The following is a 20,236-nucleotide window of genomic DNA, read 5'->3' on the forward strand; positions in this document are numbered from 1 at the left end:
ATTTAAGCTCTTCACAGTGTCGCCACTTCTAGTATCTTACAATCTAACGGTTCAAGGTGAGAGCACACAACATTCGAGTACCTCACTGGCAAACGTAGTACTGCACTCTAAGACAAAAACATAGAAAAACGATAATAGTTTTAGTCCTGGGGATTGAAATTCAGAGTCGGGGGCTAAAATTGGGAGTAATCGCAACCTGGGAAACTAAAAACTGGAGTTATTGCCCAATTTGATCCTCTCTCTCTCTCTCTTTCTTTTAATATATAAAACTAGCTCGATGTTCGGAAGGCGACATTTTCCAACTCAGAGACGCTTCCACAGATATGTATCAGATACTTAATTTGAGTTTATCTGCAAATGCTCCGGGGAATCTTTTACTGCATGCTATTCCACATCGTGTGTGTTTCTATTACTGTGCTCTCTCCAATGCAAGATGTCCTATGGTCCCGTTTATAGGAGAACGAGGTCACGCCTTTTAGAATACTTTCGCCCGCCCTCATCTCGTCATCCTCGAACACCTCTCGACTCCCTTCAGTATATGTGAAAAAAAAAACAAAAAAAAACAGGCATGTGTACGAGGGAAATGTCTGGACCAGGGTTCTATAGATCAAGGACTGGAAACTGCTCTTGACTAATTGAATTTTTCCTACTGGCTGATTTGCTTTCTCCCTTCGAATTAAGCCTCAAATTAGATTTTCCCATCCTCCTTTGCCTATATATCGGCGCACTTTGAGGAGCACTCCCCCGTCGCGATCAACTTTAATTTTCTTTTATTTCCTTTTCATCTCCTTATTTATGTTTTTTTTTATTACCCCGCCCACCGTGTCGATGCGGATAACTAAAGGGGGATGGCAGGCTTTGCAAGACCGCTTGCCCATTATCGTACAAACTGGCTTCGCAAGTCGGTACTATACTACGTGACAATGTTCCTCGTCTTGAATACGCTACAGATCACCGGCCGCCTTGAGTGGATGCACTTCTAATCTGGGCCAGCGGCCCGCTCATTGGTGGCAGCCAAGGTCGTGCTGAAGACTGGGAGGTGGTGGGTTGGAATCCTACCACCGGCTGTGCTGTCCGAGGTTTTCCCTGGGTTTTCCCGCACACCTTCCAGACGAATGTCGGCACAGTTCCCCCTGAAGTACGGCCGAGTAGTATTCGAGGCAAACCGGGTTCGAATCCTGATTGCAGGTTGCTGACTTCCAATAATTAGATTATATGTTGAATGATTTCAGTCTGGTTCAGGTGCAATGTACAGTGTATGTTTAAAATTTGTTACAATTATTACTTTCATTCCCGTGCCATACCAGCCCTTCGGCTTAGGCGTACCCGTAGATGTTCGTTTGCGATTTATGCAAATAAGGATTATTCTCATTAGTTCTACTAAAGGAGGCCCCTGACTTGTCTAGGAATCGAGGAATCAATGAATTTTTATTCTGTTCATAATATTGTTTATTATTCAACTGTAAAGTATAAGTGCACATTTTTATGCTACGCACAGCCATGGCGTTGATTACAGAATGGGACTGTTAGGGTTGACCCTGTCATACAGTCCCTATAATATACAAATACACTGTCTTATTTTTAAAAAAACGCAAGCTATAAAAAGGCAAAAAGTAAAAAAGCAAAAGGTGGAGGCGCAAAGCAAAGAAAACAAAATATGCCACTACGTCACAATCTCTGAGACAGAAAATGTGCTTTTACATTATTTTTGAAGGAGCTAAAATTGATAATGCGTCGTATCTAATGCGGCAATGCATACCATACATTACAGCCAAAGTAAGCAAGTGAAAAAAGACCGTATAGCTAGTTCGTGGCGTAAGAAGCTGAAATGTGTTAAGTATTATTGCTTAGAGAATAAGGTCGCGTAGCAATGTCGCAGTGGAAGAAGAAGATTGTCAAAGGAGCAGTAAAATAACTTGCGTATTAATCGGGCAATTTTGTATCTTTGTATCTTGTATTTATATTGTATATTGTATTTTGTATCTTTATAACTTTGCAAGTTATGCGAATTTAACAATAGGAACACAAAAGTTACTGAGTCCCGGAGAGGAATTGATAGTATTATTCGAATAACTCGCTTTTGCATCACGAGTAATGGCACTACGCCCTAACGTGAACGTAATTCCTATCTATTCTATCCTGCGAATACCCATTAACCTTCCACAGCTTATTCCAGTTACGAAAGACACGCGGGATCATTCAGCGGGAGCAGTCGCAAGAACCGATACTTGGTTCTGCAATTATTTGCGGGTTATCTCGATGACTACAACCGAAAGGACCGTTCAAACAAAGTACGCTTGCGCGAGCGAATATTACTGACGTGGCCACGCGCGCTCTCTTAAACGACGAGTCTCACTTCAAAAGACACACCGTGCGCATCAAGTATGTACACACGTCGCATTCTGGAGAACAATACAAGCGCGTAGGGCCTTTCGAATGGAAGGAGCGTCGCTAAGAGCGAGTCCCACCTGTCGTCGTCTTCTGCAGCAGCACTCCCCCTCCCTGGCGAGTCACGCGTTCCGCAACAGGTTATTGATCGGCGGCGAAACAAGACCCTTGAGGACGCCTCTGACATGGGCGACATGGAGAGAGTGACCGCTCAGCGACTTACGACGAGTCATCGGCGATTTCGGCATCTGTCATCGTTCCTATTGGTCATTTCATTTCTTGCTGGCACTTTGGTGTGACGTGACATTCGCTGTCTCTCTCTCTCTCTAACGGCATTAGCGATAGCAACGTTGAGTAAACCGTTGTGATTAAGCCTGTGCGAATAGTTATAAAACCGAATGGAATACAAAGCGCATTGTTACATAACCGGACCGAATACAGATATAAACACTACAGAGTATGAAGGTGCGCCCAATTTTTGCTTTATGCCCTCTCTTGTGCGGTTTTCGGCCTTGCGTGTGGAGTTTCGGAACCGTGTTCGAATGTGTTAGGTTTGGAAGAAACATCGATTCGACTCGAAATTTGAATGCAGATTTCTGTATTCGATTCGGAAATCGAACACGGACATCGAATACGATTCGAAATTTTCGGAAATCGAACGCGGAATTCTATTCTGAAATGGAATCGAATACGCGATATTGGCTGCAGTATTCGAAAAATTCTGGTATTCGCACATCCGTAGATGTGATCACTTTTACAGCGAGGATTGTACAGACACCTCAGTAGACACCTCAGACAGTAGGAAATATTGCTCTTGCTCATGAGCAGACCAAATTAAAACACCCTGATTTAACACTCTAGAACAACAATGGCCCGCGCTGCTCTCAGAATGCACAAGCTGCTTAGACAAGCAGTCTTTCGCGAGGGAGGTTAAATACGATGTGTCGTGTGCTGTTAAAGAACCCCCAGGTGGGCAAAATTAATCCACAGGCCCGACCACTGCGGCATCACTCATGATCACAGTTATCTCACGAAGTAAAGCCGCGAATTATTATTTTCTCGGAACAAGGAATGTTGCCAAGAAGGGCTTACTTGGTCGTTCATCGTCTGCAAATGCTTCTGATCACGCCTGTGCTCAATAACCTTCTGTGATTAGTGGATTTTAGTGTATCGTACGCTGTCGCCTTTGCGTACGTAAGGGATAGCGTTGGTGCTTCTACGCACGCCACAAAACGTAAAGAGAGCTTCGCTCATTGCGCAGAACCACCAGGCCAACACTTACGCACGCAAAAGCGATAGCGTACGCTGTACTAAAACTACTATCTTCTACATTTTTTTTTTCATTGCGTATGGCGATCACCTGCCTCGAAATGTGGATAAAGCTGTAACAGACGAAAAATTTATATTCTTCCTTTTGGGAGGTATGACAACGGGCGTTGTGATACCCTCTATAGCCGTTGTCTTCTTCTTGACACTTCATGCAGTACTCGAGGAACTAGTGTCAGTGTTTCTCACTAGTCTGCCCTTATTGCAACAAATCAACTGAACGCATAAGATAAGATTTTGTCATGTGTCAAACGCGACCTCTGTTTATGTGCGAAATGCGATGACTGTGTAGTTATAACGGGAGTTAAATCAATTGATGATCATATCATTCCACAGGAGCCGTTAAAGAAGGTCATCAACTGCTGTTCTTACATTGCTGTAAGTTGTGTTTGAATGACAGTGCACTATCTAGTAGGATTTTTCGTTCACGGGCACTAAATAAATAAATAGGAGGTCTGCGGAAATACGTCATGTGTTGGCACTATCAAAATCAACTCAGAATTTGGCGCCCTTAAATTGGGAGTTGTTGTCTGTTAATTTTGTTCTTAAATATGCTGCTAAACACGAGCATTCGAATGTGTCGACGGAAAATAAATAGACATAACTTGTGACGTGCATGTGAAGACATTTCCAAGCGTGTTTGCAGGCTAATTGTTACGTACTTATTTTCAGGGAAACATGCTTTTGCACTCTGTAGAAAGTGATCGGTGGCTGACATATTGCCCATAGGTTTGTCTTTCACACTTTGAAATGTGCTGGAATAACATGTCACTTTTGTCAATTTTCGCACATTCACACATGTCAATTTTATCGAAAGTGTATTTTTTGTAAGGAGTATGAACTAAAGGAGTAAAGGAGGAAATAAATAAAATAAATATAAATAAAACTAAATAAAGAAAGAAAATAAAGGGAGTAAAAGGAATAAATGAATAAAAGGAGTATGAATGAACAATTGCATGCATTTTTCGCAGATGATTGGAAATGAAAGCTGCCATCCGAGCAGCAGATACTAAGTGAATATAATCTATTTTTGTGGCTGCCCTCGGACTCTGTGTGGTAGCTTGATGCGATAAAACATATGCCAATAATTGTGACTATTCGATACTATGTATACAAAAGGACGTTAAATAGATGGTCCGCGGCTTAGCCTGGACAGTGAACCAACTTTGAATGAGCTAATTTGCGTCGATAGCTAACGGCTCCAAGCCCACAGACACTTATCAAGTGTGTGATGGAGATCGCCTGCCGTTAATTTCATTTGAATTTGATCAGGCGAGCATTGGGTTTTCAACTTTTTGTGGTCTTCGTGCGAGAATGCGACATAAGACGAGGGTTGTTGTGCAAGTAGTAATTTTAAAACCGAAGCGAATAGTTACATTTAACATAACCGAGCACACCTGCAACACATGTGCGTGACATACGGATCTTCTCATAAAGCAGCGCTCACATTGTCTTGCTCCGATTCGGAGACATTGCTTCGATTCGAAATCCAGATGCAGCATTCCATATCTGATTCAGAATTAGTATCGAATATGTATACAATTATATTCGCATTGAGATTCGAAAAATCGGAATACTGTCAGAGCCTTAGATATAATACCTGGGAGATATACACTGACTCAAAATCAGCCCTGCAATGTGTAGGAAACATGGGCATCCGCGGCTCTTTGGCCCGGGTGGTAGTTAGTATCCTGGCGGCTCTCAAGGTTCTTGGGGGAACAGGGACACCGATTGACCCTTCAGTGGTCATTGACAGAATGGCGTAAATGCAGGCTAGCTGGTGGATAAATTCCATGATAGGCAAGCCTGAGCGATGGGCAAAACATCGCTCAAACACACACGACAAACATAGACAAACACGAAGGCTGAAATATAGACAAACACGAAGGCTCAAAACCAGCAAGACGTTTTTTTGAAAACGTCCTGCTGGTTTTGAGCCTTCGTGTTTGTGTTTGTTTACGTGTCTTGCCCATCGCTCAGGCTTGCCTATCATGGAATTTACCCTTCAGTGGGTTCCCGGTCACACCGGCATTCAGCGCGCAGATTTGGCGGCTGCTGCGGCCCACCGTATCTCAAGAGCCGTGCCCATTATCCTCTCCAACGGAGATGGACGCTTCTACTTGTCTGCGTTGGCGTCACCCTTGGTCCGCCAGCAATGGCGCCATGACATCACTCAGTGGTCACTCCTCCATGCAGTGGACCCGTCATCATCATTGAAGATGCCAGGTGGCTTCCCTCGCAGCTCTACATCACTTCTGCGGCCTCTAATACTTAACATCGTCTTCACTCCAATGTTACGGGTTATACTGGATTACAGTAACACGGTGCTGTGCTCAGCTTGCCACACCCCAGCTACGGTCCTCCATATCATCGAGGACCGCGACCAGTACACGCGTGAGCGACGTTTGTTTCGAGCTCCAACTTGAGCTCCTTGACCATAGACCATTCAGCTTGTTCAAAGTACTTGGCCCATGGACCTCCCTTGCGCATCAGTGCCGGGCTGTTCGCTCACTTTTTGCTTTCATGCAAGCCACTGGACTCCTCAAAGAGCTCTAAACAGAACTCCGACCTGTCGTCGCCTCGTGTTCACCATAATTCATCCTCTCATATTAACCCCTGTGATGTGGGTTAGGGTCCTGTGGCTACCACGGGGAAACATCCTATGTCATCATCACTTCTTCATTTATTGTTGTTGTCGTCGTAGATATAACAATTGAAATATTTTGAATGAAGTACACAAGATATTACTTTTCAAGATGCATGTTCCTTACAACATAGTAATGAAAAAAAAGAAGAAAGCAAGGTTAACACTTGAGCTCTTTCTTTTTCTTTAAAGGATCAAGACTGCGTCTCGTAAATCTTCAACAGAGACTGCACGCGTAACTCAATACTATCGTCTATTTGCTTGTTGCCTCCCACTTTTCGTTCTGAAATATCCGGATCTCTTATCGCCGACGTCGCCAGCTTGCAAATATATCGTCAAAATTCTCTTTTTCGTTGCAGATGTACGCATTTTCTGCTTTCGCTGCCAGGCTTTCTCGGCGCTCCTTTGTTAAATTCCGGAAGCGCGGCAGATTTTTCCGATTCACGGTGGCAACAATGGTATTGTGACATGGTCTTTCTTCTTTTCGTTACGTATTCGTTATTTATTATTGCTGCGCGTGGGCCAAAAGATTATGCCAAAAGATGCCGTGTACCCTTTACGCAGCAGTGCACTTTTTTTTTTTCTTCTGTGGTGCGCGCATTTCATAAGTGTGATCAGGTTAAGACTTATATAAAATGGAATGTACGATATCGTGACGATCCACGCGAGACGAGAGCATAGACGAGATGAGAATTTTGTTAGACGATTATGCTCATAAACCATCGTATGTACTGAAAATGCAAAGGAAAGACAGTATACCGTGAGATGTGGCTCGTACTTTCGACTAAGTAAATTATTATAGTGGACATATATGCTACTGAAATGTGTCATGCTGACTTTAAGGTGCTCCATGGAATACATTTCGAAAACGCATAACCGAAGAGTGTGTGTATCGTTTTTTTCTTTCTTTTTTCTGCAACAGTTACCGCAATTTCGCCAACATTTTTCGGTATAAATTTCACAAATACCATATTTTCCTATTTATAACCCGCGCGTTATACAGTAAAAAAAAGTGCTCTGAATAGGTCCTGCGCGTTATCTAACGGTGCGCGTTATACACGAAAACATTTTCCTACAGAGTTCCTTTTCTGGTTGGTGTCGTACGAATTCTAGCCTCTTCCAGGGTGTGCTGTGCGTTTCTCGCAAACCTCTTAGGGTCAGTTGACAAAGCCGGCAAAAGGGCGCTGGACTTCATAAAAATTAATGATGCTGCTTAAGGATGCTATTGAGCAGTTGATAGTCCTGAATTCGCTTCAGAAGGCTGGCGTGACCAAGAAGGAACGCAAAACTAAATATGTTTCAAATAAAGCACAGTATGCATAGATTATACACCGCCTTGGTTTATCGTGTATAGTGATAGCAGTACACAAGCTTGTAGCAACATTGCGGTGCGCGTTATACATGGAACTTTTTTCAAATTCGGCCCGTTTTTAGGGGCGCGCGTTATACACGAGTGCGCGTTATACACCGGAAAATATAACTACCCCACGCGCGTGTTGATTTCAGATATATTGATATATCAACGAACAGAAGATTTCAACACCTCATTTACCTTTCTCTGTAGTTCCTGTGGACATCCTGTCCAGAGTATACTGCCGGTTTTGGTCCCGTGCACCATTTCTTGATGAGACGCTCGCGCGATCATCTGAAAAAAAAAAAAAAAAATGCGGGAGTGTGTTCAGCATCGTTCAAAGTACAACATTTTTCGTGTTTACCGTAATTTCCGAACAGTGTCGCGGAGCAACGGGAAACAAGACAAGTATCGTGCGTAACGCGCACCGGCTTACATCACACACAAGCTGAATCGGTCTGTGCTTGTGCTCAGAGAAACAGGAAGCACACCACATTAATTAAGGAATTATCACATGATAATAATTTGTCATAATTTGTGGCTCTATGTGGCAAGATAGCTACGCTGAACTATGTGAAAGTATGTAGTTTATCGTGAGCCGAAATCTTAGCACGCTGCACACCGTAATTAACCTCGTTGTGAAATGCTGCACGTCTAAGCATCTTGTATTGAACGATAGCTTTTGAAGAAAAGGCACCAGCAGTGGGGTTCGAACCCCCCACCCTCTGCTTGTCGGTCTCTTCAACGTACCAAACACGGGGGCACTCTGTCGTACATTGTTGCCAGTCGCTCCCGCATTCACACAGACCAACACACTCCTGGCGGGTTGTGGGGCGCATTAACCACCTTGTACCCTGTCACCAAGTTTCTGGCTTACTAGACCGGGTTCGAACCCGCAACCCACGAATCAAAGCGTGCAGCCGCGACAGGATCTAGCACGTATAACGCGCACCGTGGCAACCCAACGCGGATTATGCGAAAGAAATTACGGTAGTCAACGACCACACGTTCTGACATTCTGGGATATTAGACGTCACACTCTTATTACTGCCCAACAGTGCTGCGTGAGGCTGAAATCGACTGCTATTCGCCTTTCCCCAACACGCTATTCCACCATCATTCATTCTATAACACCACTGTCATTGTTCCTTCTAAACACAGCATTATTCAAAACATCAGTATCTATCTCTCCTTGTCTACACAGCGGGAGGCTTCCACACAATGCACGTTTCCCGAAGGTCTATACGTCTTGCCGAGAACAATACCAGCGGGAAACAATTAACACAAATTACGGGCGAACTGAACAATTTAAAGCTCGTCCCGCGGAGTGTTGTACTCCCCTGCCCGATTCTCTAGTCGTGCAAACAGAATAAAATAAAAAGCATTGAAAAGATCCAGTATTCATCTACAACATAAGAAAGTTTGGTACGCATCGTAGAATCTTATCACTTATTCACAAGCGCTGACAGACGGACTGCGCCATTAAAACTTCACGAGCCGGCACCAGCTCTCTCTGGCGGTAACGGTGGCGCTGCAGTCGTTCCACCGGCACATTCGATGCGGGTGGAGCAGCCCCCTAGCGATCTAATTCGGCAGTAGAATGTAGGAAGAAAAAGAATTCGAGAGAGGGAGACTGAGGCAAAAAAAAGGCACATGTTGGTATGGTAGAGCAGTTAGCATTTTTTTGTTTTTTAGCGCGCTGTTTTCGGGCGGGGAAAGGGAAATAGTGCCCTGTAGGTGTGTGCTGGCGACGACTTCATAAATATCCGCTAGAGGTCGCGCGTGCATTCTCGGGGTGGAGTAGCACGGAGAGGTATGTCTCTTCGGGGATTAATTTGCTTGCACAGTGCTTGTAGGTTTTTGACACGCAGTTCTCTTTCCTCCTTTTTTTTTTTTTGCCATGTGTTGGTGGAATGAGAGGGAGAGTACTGTGTGCCATCAATGGGTTTCCGATTGATATGGTTTTCTCGTCTCCCTCGTTTCCCTCCTTTTATGCGTCGAGAAAAGCGGAGCGTTATCGGATGAGTTTACCGAATGGGCAATTTGTGGATATAGCTCTGTCTGCCGATCAGATTTCCTATACCCCGGAATGATGATATCTTCGCCTCGTTTTTCGACCCATTATATGTACTCCGGTGCATTGTCGTGACACTGAACCGTTAGCACGGCACATGCATAACAGTGGCAACGATAGAGCAAAGCTTTTCGCCGACTGAACCGCAAAAAAAAAAGAAAAAAAGCAACTAATGGTGTCCGTAAAAAGAAGACAAAGTCGGCCGTGAAATCCATAGTATCCTGTTCACTATGACACATATGCGACTTTGTCTGAAGCACGATGTGCACGCGTATGCTCGAATATGTAGGCACAGGACGAACGCACAATGTTTCTAACGTCTGCTTCAGAGTTAGCAGTTTGCGGGCCTATTTTTTTTTATTCCGTCCGCCCATCCGTTCGCGCTTAGTGAGAAGCAGGGCTGCATGTATGTTGCCAGCACTATACAGCACTAACTCGAAACAAACTTCCCTAATTGAACGTACGGACGGACTGGGCACGTGCGAATGTTTCACTGATAAGACCTCGTATTACGCAATATGGACCCCGATGCGTTCGAACCTGGGGTGTGCTCGCAGTCTGCCCATATCGCTCGTGAAATTGGAATTGTTCGAAGCATGGGTTTGGCCGTGTGAAGCAATACTAGGCATTCTCTCGTTCAGACTTTGCAAAGTCGGGTTCACCTCACGTTTATAAGCGTTAGGTAAAGCGCGCTTTACGGAGGTGCCGCACCAAGAATATATCGGCTTCACCTCACGCTCGGAAGCGTGAGGTGAAGCGCACTTTACGGACGTGTTGCTAGGCCGCTCGGGTGATTTTCATAAAGTGCAAGTCACGCATTTTTCACATTTCCGCGTGCAGTGAGCTCTTTATCTTCCTTGGAAATCCAGGTAGACGTCTTGGCGTCCCCTGCTAAAAACTGAATCGACCAATGTGATCGCGTAAATCACACTTTGCACAGTTGTGTCGCCGTTCACGAGGAGTGTTTACCGCTTTCTACGCTATGCTCACATTTTCCGTCATTTTAACCGTCTAATACTCCATTGTCAACGAGGTTAGCGCTTGCCTCCTGATCAATTCTCTTTACTATCGGATATCATTTTTTCAACAATGTCGTTTTGTATTGTTTACATGAACTCTGGAGATGGAAAACTGTGTACAGCTGTTTACATTACATCTCGTTCTCCTGCAAATGGCTGGTAGATTTGACATGGGCAATATGTCCCTGCGCTTTGGGTGAATGCAGGAGGACGAACAAATAAACGGACAACACAGGACAAGCCTTCTCCTGTGTTGTACGTTTATTTGTTCGTCCTCTTGTCTTCACACCAAACGCAGGGATAAGTTGCCCACGTCAAATCTACACCAGCTCGTTTGCATAATCCTTTTATGGTCAGCGTTGTGGCTGGTAGAGCTTTTGTGATGTCAAGACGCCGCTCTTGGCGCGAAATCTTGCCGGCGAGTATTACCTGCTTAGTATATTACGGCTGAACTGGTCAGATACCACGCGTACGGGACTTAGTAGTAGAGATCACCCGATGACATTACGACCTGTCAAAAACTCTTTGTAGAAACCACGCAACCTACAGCTCTGTAGGTGTCACACTGTGATGTCGCTTGCAAGAAGAGACGGCGGGGAGGCAGAGAGTCCCGTGAAATAGCCTAAACCTCAATATCAGTCCACACCTTAAGAAAACAGATTGAGTCAATTGGGGAGTAAGTGCAGCTTCTAGACCTCCAGATTGCCCAATCACTCCCTAGTTTAGTCTCCTGACCCCGAAATTTACTCCCCAAACACTGTCGCGTTAGTTTTATCACGACTGGCCCCCGACTAACCAGAGTGGGCTTTGCCTCAGCATGGCTAATGTCGCAGTGAAGCGAGCTTTTCACGCGAGAAGAGCTTGACCGCATAGGAAATCGATTGGTGTTGCTCTTCGCACTCTTAATTTATCTCTAAAATGGCGTCGTAAATTTTCGTATCGTTTACTTTGGAGTTTTCACTTAGAACGAACATCGGCTTTGTTTTGGTAAAACACCCCTCATAACTTCGTCAGCGTGTACGGGTTGGTTTTGATTCTTCTTTGTCTCGTTTGAAGGTTATAATCATTTGAATAAAATCTCTGGTGAGATGTTACAGAAACTCAACATTGTACCGTAGTGTCCGAAAACGTTGCGGATGCAACAGTGCTTGTGCGGTTGGACGAAGCAGAAATCCCTTCTTCCTGCTACGTTGGAGCATTTTAATGCACGAAGTACTTTACCTGGCTACGGTCTTGTCACTATACAAGAGGCTGCGAGATGGCTATCACGCATTTTTACCACCGTATACAAACTTTCACGATATATTTTTACAAACGTGACACCTAAGAATAGATAAATAAAAGTAAACGTACCCTACACGCTAAAGATGATAGTGGGTTTTAGCAAATCGTATGCTGTCACCTTTGCGTACGTAAGGGAGAGCGTGGTAGTTCTGCGCATTGCGCAAAGCTCTGTATATGTATTCCGCGTGCGCAAAACCACCAACGCTATCCCTTACGCACGCTATCGCCTTTGCGTACGTAAGGAATAGCATTGGTGGTTCGGCGCATGCGCAGAGCATAAAGAGAGCTTTGCGCATTGTGCAGAACCTCCACGTTGTCCCTTACGTACGCAAAGGATACAGCGTACGTTATACTGAAACTCACTAATAGTGTGTAGCACGCAAGTGTTTACAGCACGATACTCAAACTAACAAGCACATCACGCACAATACACATAATACTCCAAAAGTGTTTTTTTTTTTTTTTTTTTTCCTGAAAGCGGTTAAATGAATTTTTCTAGAACACCAAACGGTCGTCTGAGCTGAATAGCAGCTACGGATCACATACGCGGATGCACTTCCAGGTAAATGCAAACAGGATGAAAAAAGAAGCGAATTTTTTATCAGTACACACGCACACATCGACCCTTACGTAAGCTGTTTCTTACGTCCCTCGCTTCTCCTCGTCGGTGCCGCGAGAATGGTGTTACGCAACGCTTCCCGATGCTTCGGTCCGTCTTACGCAAGAAATTGTTGTTACGTAAGGAATTGGCATGGACTCGAATAGTCAGCGACGAAATGAACTGAGCGGATGATTGCCGTGTAGATATGAGTTTGCTCTTCACCTTCCCGCGTTCGTCTAGGATGAGTACCCCCCAACAACGCAGAATATCCTCTGGACGTACGAATAAAGTCCTACCGGATTCGCACGTCCGATGGATATCTGAGTGATATCCTCTGGGCGTACGAATAATGTCCTAACGGATTCGCACGTCCGATGAATATCTGAGTGATATCCATTGGACGTACGAATCCGTTTAGGACATTATTCGCACATCCAGAGGATATTCGGTGTTCTTGGGGATATAGTACTTTCTAATAACGTCACCAGTCTGCGCCTTGCAAGTCGTGTATACAACCACTGGTGCTTGTGCTCCCAGAAATAATGTGCAGCCCAAATTAGCGAGTTTTAGGATAACGTAGAAGTTTCACGATAACGTTTTCGAAAACATGATAAGCCAATCGCCTGATTCATTTGGAGTGACTGACGTCACGTTGCTGATATCTGATCGACTGACAGCGATAGGGAGTCTGAATCGGTGGGCCGCTTACGATCCTCTGAAACTTCCTACTGACTGCAGTGGACTTCATCATGCAACTCCTTCAAGAGGTTTTCATCTGAGCGTGGACACTATTTTCTTTATTTATATTCCTCCTTTTATTTACCGACCTTCAGTTTGCTAGACAGGAAAGAACGAGGACGACCCTTTGTCAAACGGAAGCGTTTGCTGCAGATGTACACTACGTAATTGTGCCTGCCTAGACTTCCTAGGCTGTTCCCATTACGGTCAAGTTCAGAATGGGTGTGCTGTTTTCGACGACAGCAAAGTATACTATACATACAATGTTCACACATTTTATCGTGGGAACTAATGTCATCGTTTTTTCTTTCTCTCTCTCTCTCTGATCATTATTTACGATAAGATACCGGAAGCAGTGTAAGTGGGTTCGAGAAGTATACATCAGATTCGAGTGAAACTAACCAACATGACAAAACCAACTGATCATCAACACGAGCACACTTTTCTTTCGCATTATCTTCGAGAATATATACACTGGTACTGCGGAAGATAAGTTACTTAAGATAACATAATACTTCAGTTATCTACCCGGCCATGCCACTGGGTCAAGACACGACACTCGCGTCTTTTAGCTGTTTTCTCACTACCCAAGCAGCACAATGTACTGAAAGTCGAGTGCAATAGGGGTGGACTGGTAGATGGAAGGCCTTGGACAGACTGGTGAAACTAAAGAACATTGATAAGACGCATACCGTCGACCCCTATTGCACTCGACTTTCGGTACATTGTGCTGCTTGGGTACAATCATGTACCTGATAACCAAGACAGGCGATTAAATGCAGTCCACTGCATGAAAGCTTGTGTCAATAAACAGTTGAAAACTTCACTGCGTGTACTTCATTCTTCTTGTACAACCATGTACGAAGCCAACAAACTCCCTCCGTATTTTCACATAGCAACAGGTGCTGACGTACCACGATTTTCGCAAATTTATGGCTTGAAATTAAGCGTACATCGTGTTTTTCTCATCACCCGCATTGCTGCTCGCACCGGAGCTATTATTATCGCTGCCTAATTCATCAATTATTCCTTTTCCCGCAGCGCAGCGCGATGCTGCATAACCGGCTGCACTCTGTAGATGTTCAGTAATAACCAAATATAATAACATTACGCGGACGAAGATGGAGAAAGCCAGACAGTTGGCAACCTTATCGCTGCCGCTGGTTTCCCCGTTTCATCCGGGGCTTCGCTCTCTTGCACAGTCTGTGTGCAGGGAAGCCATCTCAAAGACATGACATTTGGCTTCTCCTCATTGGTGAGCGGAAGCCAATAGCGGAAAACGGTGCCCAGCTATGAGGAAGGCTAAATCTGCAACGTGGGTAGTGACGTCATCAGCCATCATGGGTGCTGTTCAGAATATATTTAACCACCATCCGGATGCACAAATTACGTCGTTCACGTGTGTTGCATTACGATGCCATACAGTACTACACAAGCAGCACTAATGCCAATTCAACACTACTAAGAGTACTATGAGACCACTAAGTTCAAAGCGCAGGACAACACATACCCCTCACGGTAACCAACAACAGGAGAGAGCAGCTGGTGCTGGCTGCAGTGTCTGTAAAAGTACCGAATGACGGTAAAAAAAGCCTTTAAAGAAAAGGGGACTCAGGAGGAAAAAAAGACTAAATTTATTGAAACATAATAAATCCCTATTTTGTTCTCGCCTTACAGCTACATTACATTACAGCTACAGTTACAATGAAACATATGGTCTAGTCGGAGAAACTCCGTACTCTGTGTACGTAACATGCGCTGGAATAATTCTGCAAAACAGTACCTGCCTGGTACACCAGCAACGTAGCGCCGTTTACCGAATGAAAACTTAGGTGAGTCCATTTGAAACGTTACAAATTGTGACGTTTCTGACAAATAGCTTGCGACAGATGAATTCGATCCCACTAACGTTTATCTTGCCTATTTGAATTCTTATCAAGACCTCAGCCTTTCTTGGCAGAGTTACCCAACACGTAACATCTCGACTGCACGTAACATAAGTTTGCGCTACCACAGGCGTCAATATAGATCTTCACTATCCAGCGTGTTCTCAGTTCCGTATCTGCTAGTGCTTGTTTATGAGATCCTCTCATAATGGGCTTAGAAATCGACGCGCTGTCAAAAGTGCTGTAGGAAAACGAAGACAAACGAAAACAAAACTGCGACGTCGTAGGAGACTCTGTTTTCAGACAGCGGTCTGACATCCTTGCTTCCAGCTTTAGGTGCGGGTGGTCGCCAGTTTCGGGCACTCAACGTACGTCATATACAGTTCTGACACGCATAAAAGGTCACTGACAGAGCGGTGCTGTGCGTGGTACGTTCCAAGTACACTTCTTAGTGTGATGCAGAGTGGGAAACCTTCGCATGCAAGCCCGTAGTCTCTCTACTACGGCTCTTGAGACGTACCACCAATGAGAAGTGTCCACCTGGCGGTGCTCATCTGGGTCCTCATGACAAAGACGTATGTGGCCTAAAATGCTCACACCTTGGTACCTCTTCAGAACAGCAACTGAGGAATCGTTTCTGTCTGTCATAAACTCGCAAGATTTCAGCCACGCGGTGTAAATGAATCTGTCCACGGTGAACAAACTGGTCACAAAATGTGGACTGGGGAGGTTGAGGAGGTTGGAAGGCTGCTGGCCACACAGTCTTCACGTGCATTAATGCCACCAGGATTAAAGAGGGAGATATGCAACTAATTGCGTGTTTACAACAGCGACATTTCCCAGAATACTCCAGCGAAAGATTGGCAAAACATCATACCTTTCTGCTGTCATGTCTTTTTTCGTGTTTTCTTCTACCCATAGCGTGCATTCACAGGAGTGTCATCTTCACGGAAGGTTCTCGTGGAAGAAAAAGCGAAAAGCTGCTCACAGAGCCGAAGTTCGGTCCCGTTGTACGTTAAGCATTCACACGGTGCGAAATATCGGGAGTGGTGTACTGCACACTTAGCACACGACACGCAGCAGACAACACTGTCAGCGTCTGTTCCTGCCGTCTGCTACGGAATATCTTGTGGCTGTGTCGCAAGATATTCCCCACGGTTAGGCAGTGCACGTGAAGACACGACCTTGAGCGCTCGCGCTCACGTCACAGCAGAAAGCTATGACGTTTTTCGCATCTTCCGCTGGAGTATTCTGGGGAGCGGCGCTCGTGTGAATACACGGATTTGGAATAACCTGGGGCTCAGTCACAAGGTATAGCGTAGCAGACGACAGGGCCCGATGGTGTCGTCTGCTATGGGTGCAGTATTCCACTTCCGACATTCAGGCGCCGTGCAGATGCTGCACATGAGATAATGCGGAACTTCGATATCCGCCCCATGAGCAGGGTGTGTGTGTGTTTGTTTACACGTTGTATGCAGGCTTGTATTTTTTTTACCACTGGAATATTACCTGGGGTTGTCGTTTCCCCTGGATACAGAGAGATTGTAGGCGTCGGACAAAGAATTTCATCCCACACCTCTTGATTGATTGATTGATTGAAAGAAAGAAAGAAAGAAAAAACACCTCTTACATCAGATAATCGCTCCCATTTTTGGTCTGTTTCGTCCCATTTTTCTGTTTCTTCTTAGTTTTTCTTGCTTGAGCTCCTAATTTATTTATTATATTTTTCTTCATTTTGCCCCAGGAAAATTTTGATGTAACGGTTTCTTGTTCACTTTTATATTTTTACGAGTACTGAACTAGCGGTCGTCAGGATGAACCTTTTTTTACTCCTTGCTGTCGAACTGTCTAATCAAATTTGGTGATACCTTTCAACTCGCAGCTCAAATCACCATTAGGATGACTAGCACCCCCAAATGTTTCCAGCCGTCCAGTGTCCAATTGTCCTGCGAGCTCCCAAACCAATCGCACTCCTCTAGCTACCATGCGTTTCCAATCAATGTCTGTGGTAGGACAAGATTGCGGACGCTTAGGAAAATAAAAACAGGAAGATACGAAATAAGAGGAAAACCAATACATATATAGGTATACAGAGAGAGTGGTATAAAAAAGTATAACGGATCAGCAGTGTAGAAAAAGAAAAGCAAACGGGTCCCATTTGTACCATCTGCCAATTTCTCAGTGAAAACAAACAAGTACGTCGCCAGAAAAAGGAAAACGAAAAAAAAAAAAGAAATATTTTTGCGGCAAGTGCGGAAGATCTGCCGGTGGGTTCGTGAGGTAATATATTGGTTTACGTCCCGCTGGTCGTCGTCGTTGTCGCCATGTGGCTCTGGAAGAAAACTCGTTGTGTTTGTTTGTGTTGGGCTTTCCCTTGTCAGGGCTTTTTTGGCTCTCTGTGTATAAGGGAAGGAAGGAAGGAAGGATGGTTGGAGTGTTGAAAGTACATTAGTGTGATGGATATGGAGTGTACGCAACCTGGAGGTTACGCATACGTACCGAAGCTGAATTCCATTTGTTTAGGACACTGTGGTAGAAAGGAGGGCGGGATATAGGTTGGGTGTAAAAGTGGAGTAGGTGTAAGTATAGGTCTTGCGAGTTACAAACGGTCGTTTGTACATAATGGACGTAGCGTTGTATAACATTGGGTTTCTAAGCCTGGAGCGTGAAGGATGGACCTCATCTCGAACCTTCGTGTTGACAACATCACAACAGTAGCCAGGATGTGCAGTCATAGTGAGGTTAATGTTGATGTCGATGCTGAGGAACGACGAAGGTTGACGGAAGGTGCGACGGCAGTCATTGACAACAAGTCATGTCAACATGTCACAAATGTCATAATGTCAACAAATAATGTTTCCGCCTTATCATATGCATTCGTAAGCTACGATCAGATTTTCAATTCACGAAGCTTTCAACAACACAAGATTTTAGTGCAGTCGCCGTTCTTGATTGTTTACTGTTAACCAGTCCTCTATGTAGCTTCACGACGAAGTATCGTAAAGGAGCTTTTGAACAACCGGCAGTTACAACTATAGAACGTAAGCCCTAAAATACATTGGCAGGAATTCCCGCTATCCGTATAGAGCTGATGAGGCACAGAAACAGGGAAAAAGAAATTACGATGGAGGACGATAATAATGATATTAGAGAAATCGAAGCAAATTGCAGAAGGCAACTTCACGAAAAAATGCGGAGTTCGAAACTGTTCATTAGAAACTGTTCAAAGGACATTGTTGAGAAGGAGCACATGAGGTCCGTGTTGTGTGAAGCCACACGCGCAAGCCAGCAAACGAAATGTATATAGCGCAGAAAATTTTAAATTCGTATGATAGGCGCAACATGATTTTCTGTATAACAAATGTGCAAATGATTCGCGTGCGCCTGACGCTTTACAAGTGCGGCGACTAGACTGCAATTTTTAAGTCGAAACGCAAGAATTCAATTGTATTTGCCGTGAACGATTTAGCACATTCCCCGAGAAAATTTATTTGCGTGTGATTCACACGTGGTCCGAATGACTTCATTTTCGCATAAAGCTGCATGGCGTAACCTTACGATTTCTGAGCAGCATTCTTCTCTGTGGATTGTACCACTTAGAAAATATTAGTCAGCTCCGATGTGCATTACCGAGCTTGAGGAACTCGCGAGACTAAACGCGAATGTTCTTTTTTTAAATCTAAATATGCGCCTAAATACGTTCTATCACTCCATATATTTCATATCAGCCTACAGAACCGCTGTCTGCAAGAAATAATCCCGCCCCACAAAACAGTACAAGCACAACACTAACGACACCCTGTGTATCACATGACTCAAGTTGACTGATATAACTACACAGGGGACGTCCTAAATCGTACAGATCCGCGTCCGACAAAATGCACATAATCAATTACGTCAATCAACATATTAGGGAATATACAATCGCTTACCCAATGGAGGGAACTTCGTACAACGTACTTTCTACGTCTGTCACCTTCAGCGTATAACTCAGTGCACGTCTCAAAACACTGGCAAGACTGTTCGCAGACGACACGGCCGTCTGGTGGAACACGAATGATGACGGGCAGTGATATACGCGCGCTGTTCTATGATTCGTCGACGCGAAAGCGTACATAATGCACGAATCACGTGATGACGAAGAAAGAAGAATAAAATACAGCAGAAGTACCAGGCACGTCTTCATTTCCTGACATGTTTCACACCCCAGCAACTTCGCAGATTGGGGCACAGGAGCAGCAGACCCTTGACGCCGCGCCCGTTCCCATGGGACGGTAAGATGTTTTTTTTTCCCCTACGTCTTCCCAGTTCGCTCTCGATTTCGTCAAATATCGCACCCCTTCCATTTGCATATTTTTAGACCACTCACTGAGTAATGCTCGGAAAAGCTACTAAGCCTCGCGCAATTGTCTTCATACTCGATTTCCGTGGCACGTTCGTCTGCTACACAGTTGTGGAATATATAGCAGACGACAGCTTTGGCTCGCGTTAACAGGTCGAGTCATATCACGTGTCGTCTGCTAGCAACACTTGCGACTGGCTCCGCACGCACGGGTGGGCAACATAATCACTTGCATTTGACACGAGCAAGTTCTGCGAGTTGGGAGTTAGTTTCGGTTTTGGATTCCCTGGGGGGGGGCAAGAATATGACATTGCGGGGAGCCGAGAAGAAGAGAATTCAGCGCGATTTCACGCAACTTCGGATCGAGTGGCTGATGAGATTTCCGATATGAGAACGTGACATAATTTGGTGAAAAACATTCTAATTACCGTTATTGTAAGCAAACAACTTTTGCTGTTCACGCTTGTAGTTTTCAGGCAATACTCCGCGAATATAGATGACGTAGCATAGATATCAGCACGTACATTTATTTTCCTCTCCTTATGCATGACATTGCGCACTAAATTGGTGCAGACGCTAAGGG

The 20,236-nt window shown here is 44.7% G+C and overlaps 2 long non-coding RNA genes across 2 annotated transcripts in view; one reads left to right on the top strand and one right to left on the bottom strand.

Annotated features, from left to right (window-relative positions):
• The window catches only part of LOC135391085 (uncharacterized), a 139,449-nt gene extending 135,383 nt beyond the window's left edge, over positions 1-4,066 (top strand). Inside the window, exon 5 of the long non-coding RNA XR_010421857.1 lies at positions 4,051-4,066. This is a non-coding gene — a long non-coding RNA (uncharacterized LOC135391085). The remainder of the gene's footprint in view (positions 1-4,050) is intronic.
• LOC135391084 (uncharacterized) overlaps positions 1-20,236 on the bottom strand; it is a 117,516-nt gene that overhangs the window by 51,454 nt on the left and 45,826 nt on the right. The window contains exon 3 of the long non-coding RNA XR_010421855.1: positions 7,911-8,003. This is a non-coding gene — a long non-coding RNA (uncharacterized LOC135391084). The remainder of the gene's footprint in view (positions 1-7,910; positions 8,004-20,236) is intronic.

This window comes from Ornithodoros turicata, chromosome 4, assembly GCF_037126465.1.
Source record: "Ornithodoros turicata isolate Travis chromosome 4, ASM3712646v1, whole genome shotgun sequence".
Lineage (NCBI taxonomy): Eukaryota > Metazoa > Arthropoda > Arachnida > Ixodida > Argasidae > Ornithodoros > Ornithodoros turicata.